General features: G+C 39.2%; 1 protein-coding gene across 1 annotated transcript in view; it reads right to left on the reverse strand.

Moving 5' to 3' along the window:
- Positions 1-19,132, reverse strand: part of LOC131148667 (vacuolar sorting protein 18) — an 89,827-nt gene that overhangs the window by 52,397 nt on the left and 18,298 nt on the right. The gene's annotated exons all lie outside the window — the stretch shown is intronic.

A 19,132-nucleotide genomic window follows, 5' to 3' on the forward strand; every position in this document is an offset into this window, starting at 1 on the left:
TTTGTTATCTATATTAATGGGAGTAACCTTTCTCCAAGAAGAAATGTCCGTTCTTCGTCTTTGGACCAGTTAGGAGTGTTTTCTTGCAATTTTTTTTTTGAATTTTTAATTCGTTCAAACTCTTCTTTCCCGCTCTACTCTACTATTCGGAAGGCTAAGGTTCCCCCTAAAATAAAGGCTTTCACTTGGTTGGTTGTGCTTAATAAGATAAAAACTAATAACTTGTTGCAAACTAGGAGACCTATGAAGGCTCTCTCTCTTGATGTATGAGTGCTCTGTCACAAGAACTCTGAGACAACTTCTCACCTTTTTTTAGCAATGTGACTTTGCTTTAAAGAGAATAATAAAAAACCTTTCAAAAGTAAATCCAATTCTATTATTTGGGTTGAGAGAAGTATATGAATCAAGTGAAACTAAAAAAGGAAGAGATTCTATAATCAGTAATCAGATGATTCATGAATCGTCCATTCAAAATCGATCTATGGATTGGACAAAGTATCTACTGACCAAAAAAAAACCAAAATATGCTTTTTGGCATTACGGAAGAAATCTGGGTTTGTCCTCCTTCGGTGGAAGATTTTTGGAATATCCTTTGCAGGCTTTGGCAAAATGGGCAACTTTATGAAAGTGTGGTTTTTTGGCTGTATTATGGGGTTTATGGATGGAACGTAATACTAGGAGATTTTCTAGGAAAAAATTAAATCAGTTGCTGATTTTGGGAAAAATCAAGTACTTGGCCTCACTATGGTGTGTCGGTTATGGATTTTTTAAAGAGGCGAGCTTCCAGAAGTCTCAAAGAGATCAGAAGAACATGCTAACTTGATAATATCTATTTTCTTGGGTATTTTTGTTTGTTTAGTTTTGAGTGCCTCAATTTGTCTCAGGAGACATCTCATTCTCCCTCTAGTAAATTCATTACCTATTAACGATATCTTCTGTTGTTATCAACAACAAAAAAAAAAGTTATGTTTATTTGAATGCTAGTTATTAAAGAATTACACACAAAATGTCAAAGAAAATAAACACGGAATGAGTTTTTTAATTTAAAAAATTACTTAACTAAAATAAACCAACTTAAAATTGAGTTTCTAAGCTTCAATAAAGGGGAGAAGGGAAATGCAAAAAAACAACTCAAAAGCCTATTTTAGTCATTAATGTAACGGTTTATAACAGCAGCCATTATAATTGTGAATCAAAGGACCATTGAGATTGTCAAAGTATTGTGTGAATTGTCAAATGGTTTCGCCTTGAGTTCTGTATATTATATATAGACTTTACAAGAATGCTATACATGGAAAGTAAATAAGTTCTAGTATGATTCTAGCCCTATACATGTAAACTATAATCTGTCAAGCCCTATACATGTAAACTAAATATGTGCTAACCATACAATATAATGAATTGAGAAATAAAGAAATAATTGTGGACTAAAGAAAGGAAAGAAATCTTTTGCTTTGCTGTTTGCTGTTCCGTTGACAGCCAATAAGCATCAATTTGCTACTTAGGAAGCAAAGTCGATGACGAGTGAGAGCCTTGGTGAAGATATCAGTGGAAATATGTGGAAGAGTGATAACACAAGCTTCAAATGCTTCACGGATAGAGTGACAATCGACTTCAATATGTTTTGTGCGCTTATGATAGACAAGATTGGCCTTGATCTGGATAGCACTCGTATTATCGGCATGTAAAGGTATAGAATCGGTCTCAGAAAATCTAGCTCAGCAAGCAAACCTCGAAGCCAAATAATTTCAGAACAAGCAAGAGACATCGCCCGATATTCAGATTACGTCGATGACTTAGAAACTCTATCTTGCTTCTTACTCTTCCAAGAGATCAATCCATCACCTAAGAACACACACCAACTAGTGATGGAGCGATGTGTATCTGCACAACCAGCCCAATCAGCATCGTTATAAGCAGCAAGGCGAGTAGACTTTCCTGCAGGGAAGAAAAAATCATGGGCAGAAGTGCCCTGAACATAGCGTATGATCCTACGGACAGCAGCCAAATGAAGATGACAAGGAGTCTGAAGAAACTAGCTGACTTGCCGTACAGCAAAAGAAATGTCTGGTCTAGTAATGGTGAGATAGACAAGACTACCTACCAAATTCCAGTCTAAACGAGTATCAACAAGTAAGTCACCCTCCTTTTTGCGGAGCTTGACATTTAATTCCATGGGAGTATCAACAAGAGTACCATTTTGAAGGCCAGCTGTGGCCACCAAGTCACTAGCATACTTATGTTGATCGAGTGAAATACCAAAGGGACTACAATTCACCTCAAGACCAAGAAAATATGTGAGAAACCCAAGATCTTTCATATGAAAGGACTCTGAGAGATTAGTCTTGAGTTGAGCAAGTAAAGTAGAATCAGAACCAGTAATCACAATATTATCAACATAAACCAAAAGAACAACAATACCCATGTCTGATTTCCGAAGAAACAATGAAGTGTTGTACTTGCTCTGCTTGAATGAAAATTGTAATAAAGTGGTGCGAAATTTATCAAACCAGGCCGTTGGAGCTTGTTTGAGACCATAAAGAAAGCCACAAAGCTTACACACATGAGACGTCGGAGAGGGAAACAAGCCCAAGGGTGCCTTCATATAAATACACTCTTTAAGATCTCCGTGAAGAAAAGCATTCTTGACATCCATTTGATGTAGTGGCCAATCACTGGAAGCAGCAATAGCCAGAATTGTACAAACAGTAGTCATCTTAGCCATAGGAGCAAAGGTCTCTTCATAATTGACACCATATTCCTAATAATTCCCAAGTGCAACAAGGCAGACTTCCATCAAATTGGACCTTGACTAAGTAAACCCATTTACAACCCAAAGGAACAATGGTGGGAGGACAAGGCTCAATGTCCCAGGTGTGATTGGCCCCTAGAAAAGCAATTTCTTCCTACATAGCTTGTCGCCAACAATCATGCTTGGCAGCATGTGAGTAGGATGTGGGAATATCTAAATTGGACAATGCAGGAATAAAAGCTGAAACAAAACTGCCAAAACTTGCAGATAGAAACCCATACCTATCTGGGGGTACAGACACTCGAGAAAAGCGACGTACCAAAGGCTCTGGAGGTGCTACAACTGACTGAATCTGGAGCGTGGTAGGATCAGATATCGGATGAGCTACCGGAAGAGACTGTGGACGGGAGCGTCGCGTATACACAATACCTGGTTTAAAAAAGAGAACTAACTTGATGAGGATCCGAGAACTACTCCTCAAAGGGGGGGAGAATCATAGTAGAAGAGGAGGGTACAGAGGACACAGGAAAGAAATGTTTATTTTCAAAGAAAATAACATTCCTAGAAATGTTTGTACGATGTAATGTAGGATCATAGCAAACAAATCCCTTTTGACACACATTATATCCCAAGAATGCACATCGAACAGATTGAGCAGATAATTTATGTCGCTCATGAGGAGGTAAATGAACAAAACAGACACAACCAAAGGTACGGAGGTTATCGTAACTAGGTTGCTTAGCAAATAAGTGGAAATAGGGAGACTCCATGAGTAGGACTTGAGAAGGTAAACGATTAATCAAGTAGCAGTAGTTTTCAAAGCCTCAGCCCAGAACAAGGATGGAACATAGGATTCCAGCACGAGGGTATGTACCACATCTAGGAGATGGCGATTTTTCCGTTCGACAACTCCATTCTATTGGGGAGTAATGGGACATGAACATTGATGAATAATACCTTTAGAAGCCAAAAATACCTGAAACTCAGTAGACACATATTGACCACCAGAATCTATGCGTAATGTCTTAATAGAAGCAGAAAATTGATTGTAAACATTCGCTAAAAACTCAGTGGAAGTACGAAAAACCTTAGATTTAGAGCGAAGAAAGTAGACCCAAGTATATCTGCTATGATCATCAATGAAAGTCACATAGTATTTAAATTTTTCATGTGAACTAAGCAAGGAAGGTCCCCAAACATCATTATGGATAAGATCAAAGCACTGAGAAGCTCTACTAGCATGCAAAGGGAAGGGAAGAGTTTTGCTTTTACCAAGTTTGCAAGAGGCACACTCAAGAGATAAACAAGAACGTTCTTTATTACCAAGTAAACCAAAGTTCAATACATGAGATAAGATCTGAGTATTGGGATGGCCTAAACAACGATGCCACACCATACTAAGATCTAAAACATTATGACAAGCAAAAGACTTAATAGAAGAAACTGGAGAAAGTGCTAGAACAGGCAAAAGTAGTGGAAACAAGCGCCCCACTTTAGGTCCCTTTGTGATCGGCTCCCTCGTTACCTGGTCTAGCACAACACAACCATTACCAAAAAAATTAATAGCACAATTGTTAATTGACCAACAGAAATAAGATTTGTCGAAAGCTGAGGAGCAAGAAACACATTAGTGAACTTAGAAGAGGCATCTCCGACAACAGCTATTGGCAAAGAATTACCATTGGCAGTCTAAATAGCAGATTGACCAGCGTAGGGCCGAACACGACACAAGACAGTGGGATTATTCGTCATGTGATTACAAGGACCCGAGTCCACACACCAGAGTTTAGTAGAACTGTTACCTTGGAGCCCCATTGCTGATAATGCCGAAATTAGCATATGTTACACCATTTCAGATGTGTAGTTTTTCGCAGTAGGAGGTGCAGGAACAGAGGAGTCACCTGAAGAAGAGCCAGGGGCCGCAAAAGTCACTGTGGGGGGTACAATAACAAAATTTTGTAATTCCTGGGCCTGACGATTCTGCGGGCGAATACGATAGTCTTTGATAATGTGACCCTTCTTGCAATAAGAGTAGAATTTCTTGGAACAATTAACAGCGATATGCCCAAATTTTGTGCAGAAAAAACACTGCAAGGTGCTAGAATGCACAAGTGGTCCTCGTCATTGAGCAATATAAGCCACAGGACAGACCCTAAACTACCATGAGATTGTGCCAGAGTAACTTGAGTACTAAGTCGTTGTTCTTCACGAAGTAACTCACCAAAACAAACATCAAAAGAAGGAACGGGAGAGCGATTCAACAGAGACGAGCGAACAGATTCATACTCGGGGCGGAGTTTCATAAGAAACTGATCATGACAACTAGTCTCGTGAAGACATTGAATAATGGAAAGAGAGGCAACAAGAACATCCACAGTAACTAGATCAAAATATTCGCTCCAAAGAGTTAGAAACCCCCCCAATAATAGTCTTAGATGGAACAATTGTCATGTTGAAACATGGCGATCGCATGCACTAACTGAAAACGATAGTCACCGTTATCTTGATGATACACTGTTTTTAAATAATTCCACATCGATTGAGCGGTGCGTTAAGGTCGCAAGTTGGGGACAATATGTGGCTTAACCGAGCCAAGAAGCCAAGACATAATCCGAGCATTAGACCTGACAAAGTGGATAAGGTCGAATAATCCGTGGAGAATAAGGTGGATTATCGGGTGAAGAAATCATAATCCATATTTGACTCGTTTAAGTGGCGGATTAGGCGGTTTCGAGTCGAATAATTCACGGCGGATGGGTGGATAATCCGCCATTCTCAAATATAATTTTATTAATAATTTATTTTGTGTCATAATAATTTAAGTTGTATACAACTACTTGCGATTAGTTTGCGTATTAACTTTTCTAGTAACTATATCAATCATTCAAACGTTTATACTAATTAAAAACTCCTGATTCATGTAAGTAAACTGTAAGCATTAAAACATAATAAATTAGTCACAATCCAACTCAAAATAGAAACTCAAACCGTGTGACTCATGTGCGTGTCTCTAAAATCTTAACATTACAACTTTTCTTAAAGCATGCAAATTTCTTTAAACACAGCTATTTTCATATCATGGGAATCTCTCAAAAGACATTCCCAATTTTCCATATTAAAAATAGGATATTATCATTCTCTATTGAATGTTATGATGCATTCTTATTTACATTACTATGATAACATCTTTAAATTTTTTAAACTACAAATTCTTATATTATGATTTTATATCCTTAAAATAGACACTGCTTGAATGAAAGGTAACCTTAATTCTTAAAAACTATCTCATTACTCTTGCTTTACCAACAAAGTAGCCAAGCAATGCTCAAATTACAAATCTCAAATTGCACTAACCTTTTTTTTTTTTTTTTCAAATTCACAACAATTAAAATCATAAGTTCAAAATTCATACTCTTAAACACGATTGAATGTTCTCCCGACATATTTGCTTTTTTTCATATAAGTTGTAGAATGTGATTCCTTTTTTTTAACTCTCGTTGAATAAAGGGCAAGGCTCAATTGTAATGGAAGAAAGAAGAGTTATGAGTGACTTAGAAAAGTTGTACCAATTGAAAATATTGTTATGTTCAATATATTAAATAATAATAATTGAAAAAGTAGATGGATTCTATGAAAAGAAAATAAAATAATAAGAAAATAAAAAATTTTCATTGTATTTTCTCTCTATATTAATACTATTAAAAATAAAGATTACTCAAATAAGATTAAAAACTACAATAAAATTTAAAATGAGAAATTTTTTATTCCTCAAATTTCTCCGCAATTAAATACGAAAAAGTAGAATCTTTCATATTTTCTTTCGTTTTTAATTTTTTTTTTTTTCCTAGTTCAAAATAGAACCATACTATACAGCTAATTCCTCTTCCACACAATTTCATAACCAAACATAAAAAAAGTAAAATCTTTTGACTTTTCCTTTTTTTTTTTGTCCAAATATTTTCCAATTTCAAAACATAATTTTACTATTTTTTTACAATAACTTAACTCTAAACACATGTTTGGAACCATAAGGTTTGGATGTTAGATTTATATTTTTAGTGTGAAATTATATTGAATACCATCTAAGTACAAAGCTCGAAAGCAACAAGCTCAAATACAACTTAAAACAAAAATTTTATGGGCTAATTGGTATTATTGTCAAAAATTATAGAAACGAAACCAAAAATAAAAATTAAAATTAAGAAAAAGAAAAATCAAAAAATCAAAACCAACAAACGACTCAAAAGTCATAACTTAGAAGACAAATTTCCCCAAAAGAGAGACAGTTGAACCTGGTTCCGTGGTTCGTGAAACTAAAGCAGCGAGCGAGTGATGGGCGGCAGTTGGCGACGACAACAAAAGTGAAACCCTAAATAAAAGTGAATGAGAAATGAGAATGCAGAGAATGAGAGAAGAATCAGAAGATTCAAATTTTATACTGTAGAGTGTTGTCTGTGCAGTGTAGTGTGTACACAGAGTAAGAGTGTACACTTTAATGGCGAGCGACTCGAGCAAGAGAGCGATGGGCGAACAGCAAACTGGCAAGGGTATGGCAACACCACAAGGCGAGGGTTGTCATGGACTCACAAGGGTCCGCGAGGGAGCAATGGGCAGCAATCGACGACGGCGACAAAAAATGATAGTATGAAACCCTAAGAAAGTGAATGGGAACTGGGAAGTGAGAACGTAGAGAATGAGAGAAGAATCAAAAGATTCAGACAAGTGAGACGTGGTCACATGAGTATTGTGTGCTGTCTGTGGCCTGTGCAGAGAATCTGGGCTGGGGGGTGTGGGCTGTGTGGCCGCGTGCGTGTGGGCACTGGGCAGTGAATTGGCCGTGGGTAAGTGGGTTGAGGGGCTATAGGGCTTTATGGGTTAATAATTAATGAGCTTTTAAGCGAGTTGGCAAATATCCGCCGGATAAACCTGACCCGACCCGTTAAGGAGCTGGATATAAAATGGAAAACCATATTCGACTCATTTGACAAACGGTTCGATTATAGTCGGTTAAAGCGGGTCAAGTTCGGTTTGGATTAACAGATTTTTATCCATTTTGCCAAGTCTACCGAGCATCAAGCACAGCCCGTGAAGGACAAGCTGCTGAATCCTTGGCACCAAGCATAGCCCATGAAGGACAAGCCACTGACTCCTTCGATTTATCGGGATTGGTGCACAATACGTGCCATCAATATGACCCCAAAAATCTTTTCCCTTCAGGAAAAGTTCAAATTGAAAAGCCCACATAGAATAATTGTTGCCCGTAAACTTAGCACACACAGGTGCGGAGTCCATGCTACATAAAGGAGAAAATCGAGAAGCCCAAAAAGAACAGACAGTGCCGAAAGAAAAAGACCACCAAAAAATCTAGAAGCCCAAAAAATAAATCAACGCAGGGACAAAGAAAACCAAGAACAACCTGCCTGCACTAAAAAATAAATCTTGAACCAAAAAACCTGCTGTGCTGAGAATCACAAAGACAGAGAAGTACCAGAAACAGCAACAGAGAGAACCAACACCAATCTTCCAGCACTAAAAAAGTAAATCTTGAACCAAGAAACCTGCTGTGCTGAGACAGAGAAGCACCAGAAACAGCAACAGAAAGCTGTTGCCTGCTGTGCCAAGAATCACAAGCACAGAAACCTGCTGTGCCGAGACAGAGAAGCACCATAAACAACAACAGAAAGTTGTTGCCTGCACTAAAATAAATGGCAAACCAGAAAACCCATTGTGCCAACAACCACTCAGCCAAAGAAATACCAAAAGAACAGAGAACAAAAAAATTCCAGAAGAGGAAAAAAAACACCACAACAGCCACAGAAAGGAAAGAAATCTTTTGCTTTGCTGTTTGCTGTTCCGTTGACAGAGATATCACCCTATAACATCTCAAAAGTTGGAAGCCATTGATGCTGTCACATAACGTCCATAACAGACATTATGCACCGATTTTTAAAATTGTTAAAGCAAGGGCGTCCCCGAGGCACAAGGCTCCCCACTTTACAATGGTGGGGTGGGGTCACCACATTGTATGCAGCATTACTCCTGCTTTTATGTAAACAGGCTGCAAAAGGAACCCAGGAGAAAAAAAAAAATTAAATATGGTGCCAATAGTATAATTTATTTTTTTTCATAATAAAATAAGAGATTTCATGGATAACAGAAGAGTTTGCAAAAAGGAGAAAAAGGCTTCTGCAGTCAAAATTCTGGAATAATCCACAAAAAAAAATAAACTAATAAAACAAAAAACTGGGAAAAAAAAAATTCAGAGCAAAAGATTCCTCCATTCTCACTGAGTCTCTGAAAAGCTAACTCCCTTAACCCAAGCAAAGCCAACATACCATAGAGAGGCCAGGTAATGAACCTTCTCCCACACCAGCTGCCAACTCAATTTTATCCTGGAAGAAATATGATCAGTACACTCCAACCACACTACCCACAACACTGCAAAAATGCCACGTTTCCAAAGTGCAGCCATCTCTTTCCTTCTTCCAAACCCCTCAAAAGAAACAGACAACAATACCGCTGTTAAGATTTGATTAAAAATGAATGGCCTAACTTGAATATAGGTCTCTCCCTCTATTTATAATACAAATTTAAATACATTATATTGACACTAATACCCTTACTAACTCTCACTAATTAACATACTAACACAATAATAATAATACTAAAAGACATATATAACCTCTAACACTCCCCCTCAAGTTGGAGCGTAAATGTCATAAGCTCCTAGGCCCTAGCTTGTTACAAATGAATCTAACACAAGCACCCCCCCCCCCCCCAACGCTTTGGTAAACAAATCAACTAGCTGCATGTCTGACTTCACATAAGCGGTTGTAAAGAGCTTCAGCACAAGTTTCTACCAAACAAAGTGGCAATCAACTTCAATGTGCTTCATCCGCTCATGAAAGACCAGGTCAGCGGCAATATGAAGAGCACCTTGATTATCACACATCAACGTCATAGGCTGAGAATGCAGAAAACCCAATTCTTCTAACATGTTGTTCAATCAGACAAGTTCACAGGTAGTGTGAGTCATAGCTCTATATTCTAATTCAGCAATTGACCATGCCACCATAGTTTGTTTCTTACTTTTCCAAGAAACCAAATTACCACCAACCAAGATACAGTACTTGGTGGTGGATCTCTGATCAAAAGGCAATCCAGCCCAATCTACAACTGTATATCCATGGATATAAGTGTGACCCTAACCACGATATAAGAGACCTCTCCCAGGTGCACCTTTAAGATACCTCAAGATGTGAATTACTGCGTCCCAATAACTTGCCCTCGAAGAATCTAGAAATTGACTCACAACACTTGTTGCAAAAAATATATCCAGCCAAGTAACTGTGAGATAATTCAACTTTCCAACAAATGTCCAACATTATCTAGAATTAGGAAGCAAATCACCCATATCCGGCATTAACTTCTTGTTAGGATCCATGGGTCTATCAACCAGTTTAGATCCCAACAAGCCAACTTCATCTAAAAAATCAAGAACATACTTCCTTTGTGACACAACAGTTCCAATACAAGATCTCGATACTTTTATACCCAAGAAGTAGTTCAATAGTCCCAAATCTTTGGTCTGAAACTTAGTCTGTAGAAAAAGTTTGAGACTCTGAATACGTTTATCATCATCACCTGTAATAACAATATCATCCACATAAATAACAAGAAGGATCCTACCCAACGAAGTATGACGATAAAACACGCAATGATCCACAACACACCATCGAAGACCAAAATCAAGTACTACAACTCTGAAATGACCAAACCATGCTCTGGGAGACTGTTTTAAACCATATAAAGCCTTCTTGAGCCAACACACTAAGCCTAACTCCCCCTAAGCAACAAACCCAGGTGGTTGCTCCATATGAAACTCCACCTCAAGGTAACCATGCAAGGAGGCATTTTTTACGTTAAATTAATGCAAAGGCTAGTGACAAGTAGTAGCCAAGGAGATGAACAGACATACTGATGTAGGTTTGGCAACCGAAGAAAAAGTATCAGAATAATCCAAACCTTACACCTGAGTGCATCCCTTAGCAACATGACAGGCCTTTAGACAAGCCATAGAACCATCAAGGTTGACTTTCACAGTGTAAACCCAGCAACAACCAACCACAGACTTGTCAGGAGGAAGAGGTACCAACTCCCAAGCACCATTGTCATGTAAAGCATTCATCTCTTCAACCATAGCACACCTCCACCCTGAACGGGCTAAGGCTTCCAAAACAGATTTAGAAAGGGTAGTAGATGAGAGAACAGTGACAAAACAAAAATAGGAGGGTGATAAGGAGTCATAAGAAACATAGTTGGAAATGGGGTGTTGGGTACATGTGCGTTTATCCTTTCGAACAGCAATAGGAGGATCAACATCAGGGGAAGTATGATCATCAGACGAGGAAACCAAAGGCATGGCAGTAGAAGCTAGAGTGAACTCCCTTCCTTGGAGCCACCGTCGTGAATACACCTACAAATTAGGATGATTAAGGCGATGAGAAGGACTAAAACTACATGGAGACTCAGATGGTTGGTTGGGCAAGGACAACAACATAGAATCTAGAAGTTTAGGCAAAGGAAGAGACTTATTGAGCTCAAAAGCGCTCAGTGACTGGGTCTAGTAAGGTGTAGACTCAAAAAGGTAACATCAGCAAAAACAGTGATGCAGCACAGGACTATAACAAAAATATCCCTTTTGAGTATGCGAGTAGCCTAAAAAGACATATTTTATAGCACTAGGATCCAACTTATCCACCCCAGGAGTTAGATGATGAACAAAGTACACACACCAATATATACAAGGAAGAGAAAATAAAGGTGACTTATGAAAGAGAATGGAGTAGGGAATATTACCACTAAGAACAGAGGATGGCATTCTGTTGATTAGATAACAAGCAGCAAGTACAGCATCACTCCAAAACACTTTAGGAACATGCATTTCATAAAGTAAAGTGCAAGTGATCTCAAGAAGATGTCTATTTTCCACTCTACAACCCCATTTTGTTGAGGAGTGCGGGCACAGGATGATTGATGAACAATACCAAACTAAGTCATATAAGTAGTGAATTGTGCACTAAAAAACTCTTTAGCATTATCACTTCGAAGTATTTGAACTAGAAAACCAAAATGAGTCTTTATTTCATAACAAAAGGCACAAAATACATGAAATAACTCAGAATGATCTTTTATTAAATATAACCAAGTCACTCTTGAATACATCCACAAAGGTTACAAAGTACCAGAAACCCAACTTGGACACGGCTCTACTAGGACCCCATACATCTGAATGAACTAACATAAAAGGGCGTGCAACCCGTTTATTGACCCGAGAAATGAAAGAAACATGATGGTGCTTTCCCAACTGACAAGACTCACAATCGAGAGTAGACACAGAACTCAAACTAGGAACAAGGCATTTTAACTTTTCCAATGAAGGATGACCCAAGCGACAATGAATTTGGAAATGTGTGGCAGCAGTAGTGCAGGCAGTAGAAGGAGATAGCAACTTAAAGTGGTTGAGTCCACCAGCTTCACGCCCTCCGCCATACATCTTCCTTATCTTCAAATCCTGAATAACCACAGAATTAGGGAAGAATGTCGCTAAACAATTCATGGATTTAGTAATTTTGCTAACGAACATAAGGTTTAAAGGAAATTTGGAAATATATAAAACGGAAGGAACAGAAATAGAAGAAGTGGGATTTACAGTCCCAATTCCCTTGACTGCAGTAGTGGATCCATCAACAAGAGTAACAGAAATTTGTAGGATATTGAAGAGTGGAGAAAAAGCTAGGTATACCTGTGCTATGATCAGACCCAAGGAGTAGGACGAGAAGTACTAAATGACAATCATACTGTGTGCTTACCTGTTTAGGCAAAAGATGCAATGGGAAGAGAAGCTTGTTGTGACGCTTGATATTGCTGAAACTTGGAATACTCTTCCTCTGACACAGAGATAGTACGTTGCCCCCAACTCGACCCCAAAGGTGAGGAGGCGATGATGGTTGCATTGGCTGCCCCCAAAGGTGTGAAGCCAGTGGTGGCTGCATTGGCAACACGTGAATGTCTGCCATGAAGATCCCAGCACTGCTCAATGCTATGATTATTCCATCTACAATAAGTACACTTGCGAGGAGTACCTCTGCCTCATCCGTCTCTACCACTACAACTACTCAAACCACCGCGATAACTTTTGCGATTGTTTGGCAGAAAACTAGAATCACTCTGTGTAGCAAATGCTGTCCTCTCAGACCCAGATGCAAGAGCAGGAGAATGTGTGTTAAAGGAAACATGAAGGACACAAGAATAAACATGAGCAAATGATGGCATCTTGGCATTACTGAGTATCTAGGACCGAATTACCTCAAACTCAAGTCTCAAGCCGGCTAGAACACGAAGAACTATCATCTGTTTCCTCTACTTCTACATCTCACAAACGTCGGCAATAATAGGTTGCACGATGTTAAGCTCCTCATGAATACGCTTCATCTCTCCAAAATAATATGCAATGCTCCTATCTCCTTGTTGTAACTGAAAGTATTCCTAGGACAAATCATACATACATGTAATGTTGGTGGGGTAAAGAATTTTGACATAATCCCAAATCTCCTTGCACATACCTAGATGCACACATATCCATGCAATCTGTAGCTCCATCAAATTCCATAAAAGGGAAACAATCAAGGCATCTTCCTAAACCCACACGTCTTTTCTGTTCTCATCAAAAGAATCAAAATGAGGCAAGTGGTTAGATTTCCCTAATCCTCCTAAAAAAATTTGAACAGCTTTAGACCATTGAACATAGTTCTTTCCATCCAACTTTCGAGTTGTTATTTACGGTAGCGATGTAGGAAAAAAAAATTTGGAATTCATAGATTCCATCCCAACACTCACAAATCAGCAATCACAACAAAAACAAGAAGAATAATCAAAATTAATCAGGACAACCACAAACTATGTGAAGCACCAACACAATGACAGATGAGGTGAACAACTCACCGATGGATATGGTGCTGCCACAGCACTCACAAATCAGCAACCACACCAAAAACAAGAAAAACAATCACAAACCATGTGAAGCACCAACGCAACCACAGACAAGGTGAACAACTCACTGACGGATATAACACCACCATAGCCTCGCAACTGAACATATGAACACTGCCACGGCTCCAAAAAACACTCACAAGGAAGCCTTCACAAACTCTGAACAGAAATTAGCGGAATACCGCAAGTGCATGGTCGAAAAAGGTCGAATTTTTGGGCAAAAAACTGGCCTAACAGCTTGATAATAGAACCTAAAGAAGGAATCAGAGCATGGCAGAAGGAAAAAAAAAAGTGGCCAGAACTGCTCTCACGCGCTGGCGGATGGGATCGACCCTGCCGGTATTTGGCCAGCACATAGGGGCGCGTGGAGTGCCCTCCGGCGATGGGGTTTTGTGGGGTGGGTCATCAAGGGGTCTGATTATGGGTATATGGTTGGTTTTGTGATTTGGTATGGGATGGAGGTGGATTAGGGAAGAACAGCTGCAGGAATGGTGTTTTCAGACAATGGCTGAGGGAATAGGGTTTAGATAGGATAATGCTCTGATACCATGTTAAGATTTGATTAAAAATGAATGACCTAACTTGAAGATAGGTCTCTCCCTCTATTTGTAATACAAATTTAAATACATTCTAATGACAATAATACCCTTACTAACTCTCACTAATTAACATACTAACACACTCAATAATGATAATACTAAAAGATATATATAACCTCTAACAACCATCACAAGGCAGGGCAAGCCCAAGATTCTCCCATGAGATCTGCCACGGTCATGAAAGCTTCTGACCAGCAACCTTACTAACATTTTGGGCCTGCAAATATATAGCTTGGTCAACAACCTGGTCCATTGAGATTGGACCTATTAGCTTAAGAAGCGCTGGAATACAGTTCCTTCACACCCAAGAGCAGGCCCAAATCCAAAACTATTGTCAAATAACCCAGCCTACTCCAGCCCTTTGTCATCCCATGCCCGACCACCAGCAGAAGTACCAAACCTAGCCACCTCTGTCGTGTATGCCATAGTCCCCATCCAAGGTGTTCGTCTGCCAATGCTGTATGAACAGGCTGCTCTGCCTGCATCGCACCCCCACATCATGCAAAAACCTTATTACAATCCGTCAAAAGCTAACTCCGAACGTGAACATTCTGCAGCAACACATCGCCATCAACTCCATTACCAGGGAGAATCACTTAGTTGCAGACAAAATTCTTGCACAAAACCGCACCATCCATCTACTTTAGACCCATCAGGTACAAACACCAAGAATCCACTTTGCTGCCACTACAGAAATCCTCACCCAGCATTTACAAATTAGGCTATGCTCAAGAACAAAAGAGAAATCATTGTTCCCCACTTTATCCAGTTCTAGATCAAAGGTTTTCTCTTCAATCTGAAATGATTATCTGACTATCTGATTATCTGTTTTCTCCTCCTGTCATGGCATGTGATAGCCATGGTACTCAGTGATCAAAAGAACCAAATGAATAGAAAGGAGAGAAAAAAGGTTTTCAAAGTAATTTTTCACTTCTTTAGACTAACTTAAATCAGCTCCTTTACATCAGGAATTTTTTAGAAGCCACAGAAGTATGGGTGCAAATGAAGCCCTAGTTATTCAATGCTATATATGCCCCCTGGTTGACCAAGGAACATAATTGCAACTTGTCAATTAGTCCAACGCCCTGAAAAAGGTCCTCTCTTTTTTCTTTCTTTTTTTTACTTTTTTGAAGGAAATGTCTATCATTTTACAATCTCCATATCATTAAAACAAGAGAATATCATGAAGAGAAATGATAATTCTACATAAACATGAAAGGTATTAAAAATGAGCCATAGATTTGTTGCCACACTAAGATGGTATTTTTACTAGAAACTACAGTCAGTCTAAATTATGGAACAGATTTTAAGAAAAACCACTAGTTCAAATTAATCAAAATGAAGACGGTGATAATAATGATGGTGAGGATGATAAAGAGGAAGCTGATGATAACGAAACAGTTCTGCAGAAGTGTAAGGAATTACAAAAATCCACTACAAAGCTTCTTTGCGCAGAGTGGAGGAAAATAACTTTCCCATTTAGTAACCCTTTCTCTCCTTTATGCTCTGGTTTTTGGGGAAAATGGAGGGTTATGCCAGAGAGAGGTTTAGAGGATGATTCTTTTTCCAAATTGGAAGATGATTTTGAGTAGCTTGTGTGATTCTGAGAAGGACATGGTGATTGATCACAATTTCAATTTTGAAGGAGAGGATGGCTTCCTGCAGTCTAATAGTGGGGATTCTGGAACAGAGGATAAGGAGGAAATGGGGCAGAATGTGGTTCTCTTAAAGAATACACAGCAGAAGAAAGATTATCAACATTTAAGTTCTGACACTGCACAGGTTGGTAAAGATGGTCTTAATCACAGCTCTGACCAGACGAAAGCTTTCATTGGTGAGGGGTCTTTGTCCTCTGACCCTGAGCATGTTAACACCCCGATGGACATCTTGGCCTTCTTCTATTGGGGGGGATAATAATGTAAAGACAGATATTAAAATAGAAGATCAGAGTTTCTCTAAATCTAAAAAAGGTATTCTTTCATTTCATGTTCAGCTTTTCTTTCTTCTAATATTTTATGCCAAAGGGAGGGTTAGTCTAGGGAAATGTCTCTGGGTTTAGCTTTGGGGTAGGTGAGAGAGACTATAGAGAGCAGCGAAAACTCCTAGATGACTTGTGTTCAAAAATAGTAGAAACCTCAGGTAAAGAGGTGAGGGTGGGATTGAGTCTTAAAATGTATAAGAGGAAAATCAGAAAGTTCAGAAAGAAATAAAAAAAACCCGGCTTCTTCTATTAATTATGGAGGTGGTGAGGATGTTGGGAAGGGCAGTAAACTGATAAGTTATGAAGATTATTAGCTGAAATGTGAGAGGTTTAGGGAACATTAGGAAGAGGAGTTTGATTACAGAGGTTTTGACAAGGCATTCCTCACTATTGTTCTCATTCAGGAAACAAAGTCAGAGCATGTAGATTCAGGTTTTGGGGGTTGGGGGGTGGGCGTGGGCGTGGAGAGGGGGGGGGGGGGGATTGGTTGTTGCCAGAAGCATCTAGGGTGGTGGTCGTATAGATTGGGCCTTCTTACCCTCTCCAGGCCCGTCAGGGAGTATTTTTATTATGTGGGACACCTGTGTTGTCTCTAAAGTAGAAAGTTCAGTGGAGTTCTTTTCCCTATTTGTTTTGGCTGAAGTGAGAGGGAGGGGTCATTGACGAATTTCTTCTATGTATGGTACTTCTAGGCCAACTCTTAGCAGTTCTTTTCAGAATAAGATTTATTATGTTTTTGGCTTATGTTCCCCTAGGTGGATTGTGAGTGGTGATTTTAATGTGGTGAGATTTCTGGGGAAGAAGAAAGGGGTGGGAGGGTAGCAGCTAGCATGCAGCATTTTGACTCCTTTATTAGGGAGTGCCACTTCAGAGATCTCCCATTGTGTAATGCTACATTTACTTTGTCTATGGGAGGGGCTAGAGTGGTAGCTAGTAGAATGGCAGACATGGCAGTAGAAAGGGGTCACAGTGAATGGAGAACCTAATCTTGGTTTAGTTCCTCAACGGCAACAGTTATCAGATAAAGTGACCCACTTCCCCCTTTTTTATTTGTCTGGTAGGTGATGCTTTGAGTAAAATGGTGGATAGGGCAGTAAATAGGAGTCCGGTAAAATGGCTAGTCATGAGGAGAAAGGGAGTGATGATCTCACACCTTCAGTTTGTTGATGACACCATTTTCTTTTTAGATGGTCATAGTCCTTTTAGGAGTATCTTGGGTGTTCTGCTTGTTTTTGAGAGGGTGTCTGGGGTTAAGATTAACATAGGGAGAAGTGGTTTAGCTCTATTAATGAGTCGAACAGGCGTGCTAGGGAGTGGTCCTCCGATGTGGGTGTGGTTGTTGGATACTTGGATTGACTTTTGACAAACCTAGAGGTCCCTCTTCTTCTTTTTTTCTTTCTTTTTTTGTGGGGGGAGGGGAGTGGGAGGGAATGACAGATTCGTGAATTTTTGGAATCTGATAGTGGAAAGGGTAGCAAAGCATTTAGATTATTGGAACGGGTGCTTTTCCCTATTGGGGGTAGAAACACTCTTATTCAGGCATGTCATTCTAGTATCCCATTGTATTACTTGTCAATTTTTAACACTCTTGTGGGGATTGCTAGTAAGATTAAGAAAATTATGAGAGACTTCATGTGGTCTGGAGTTGGATGATTTGGTGAGTTGGGACATGGTGTGTAGATCAAAATTGAGGGAGGGTTGGCTCTCAGAAAGTTGGTGTCTAAAAACACTACTCTCTTAGCTAAATGGCTTTGGTGTTTTCCCATAGAGGATTCTTCCCTTTAGGATAGATTCATTCGGAGCAAGTTTGAGTTGAATGAGGATGGGTGAGACCAATTTTAGTTTTAGATGTTCTTGGAGAGCCTGTGGAGATCTATCTCTCATATTTATTCCTTATTCATTCCCCATACTAAATTTGTGGCGGGGAAGGGTTCACGGATTCGCTTTTGCAAAGATCTTTGATTGGCGTGTGTTGTTTTATCCACCTCTTTTCCTCATCTCTTCCATTTTAGCTCAGGGCAGAATAATGTTATTCCTTATTTTGCTGTTAATTCAGTAGTCCCTTGCCTTCTTGGAATTTTCGTTTTAGGAAAATGATAGGAAGTTGGAAGCGCTGTCCTCCTTGTTGATTTTGTTGAATAGTTGTCATATTTCTTTGGGAATGGATTCTCATTCTTGTTCCTTGGATCCTTTGGGGGTGTATTCCTGTCAATTATTTTGTGAGTTCTTGAACCATTCTAATTCTTCTTTTCCTATTTATTCTACTATATGGAAGGGCAAACACCCCCCCCCCCAAAAAAAAAAAAACCAATAAATAAAGCTTTTATCTGGTTGGTTGTGCTTAATAGAATCAATACAAATTACTTGTCGCAGATTAGGAGACCATTGAAGGCAGCTTTGTTATAATAATTCAAAAACATCTTATCTCTTTCTGCATTGTGATTTGTGATTTTCCTAGGAGGGCATAGAAAATGAAATTTGGTGTCTTGGAAGAAAGTTGGGTTTTGTCCAGAATCGGGGGAGCACTTTTTTGGCTATGTTGTGGGTTTTGGAAGGAGTAAGGAAAGGGCTGTGTTATGGAAATGTGGGTTTTTTGCAGTGTTGTGGGGTGGAATAAGTTGAATGATATGCTGGCTTGGGAAAAGATTTACAACATGGCATCGTTGTGGTGTGTTGATTATGGGCATTTCGAAGGAGTGAGCTGTTTGGATGTTCAGCAAGATTGGCACAATCTAATGGCTTCATTAT

The sequence above is a fragment of the Malania oleifera genome, chromosome 2, assembly GCF_029873635.1.
Source record: "Malania oleifera isolate guangnan ecotype guangnan chromosome 2, ASM2987363v1, whole genome shotgun sequence".
Taxonomy (NCBI): domain Eukaryota; kingdom Viridiplantae; phylum Streptophyta; class Magnoliopsida; order Santalales; family Ximeniaceae; genus Malania; species Malania oleifera.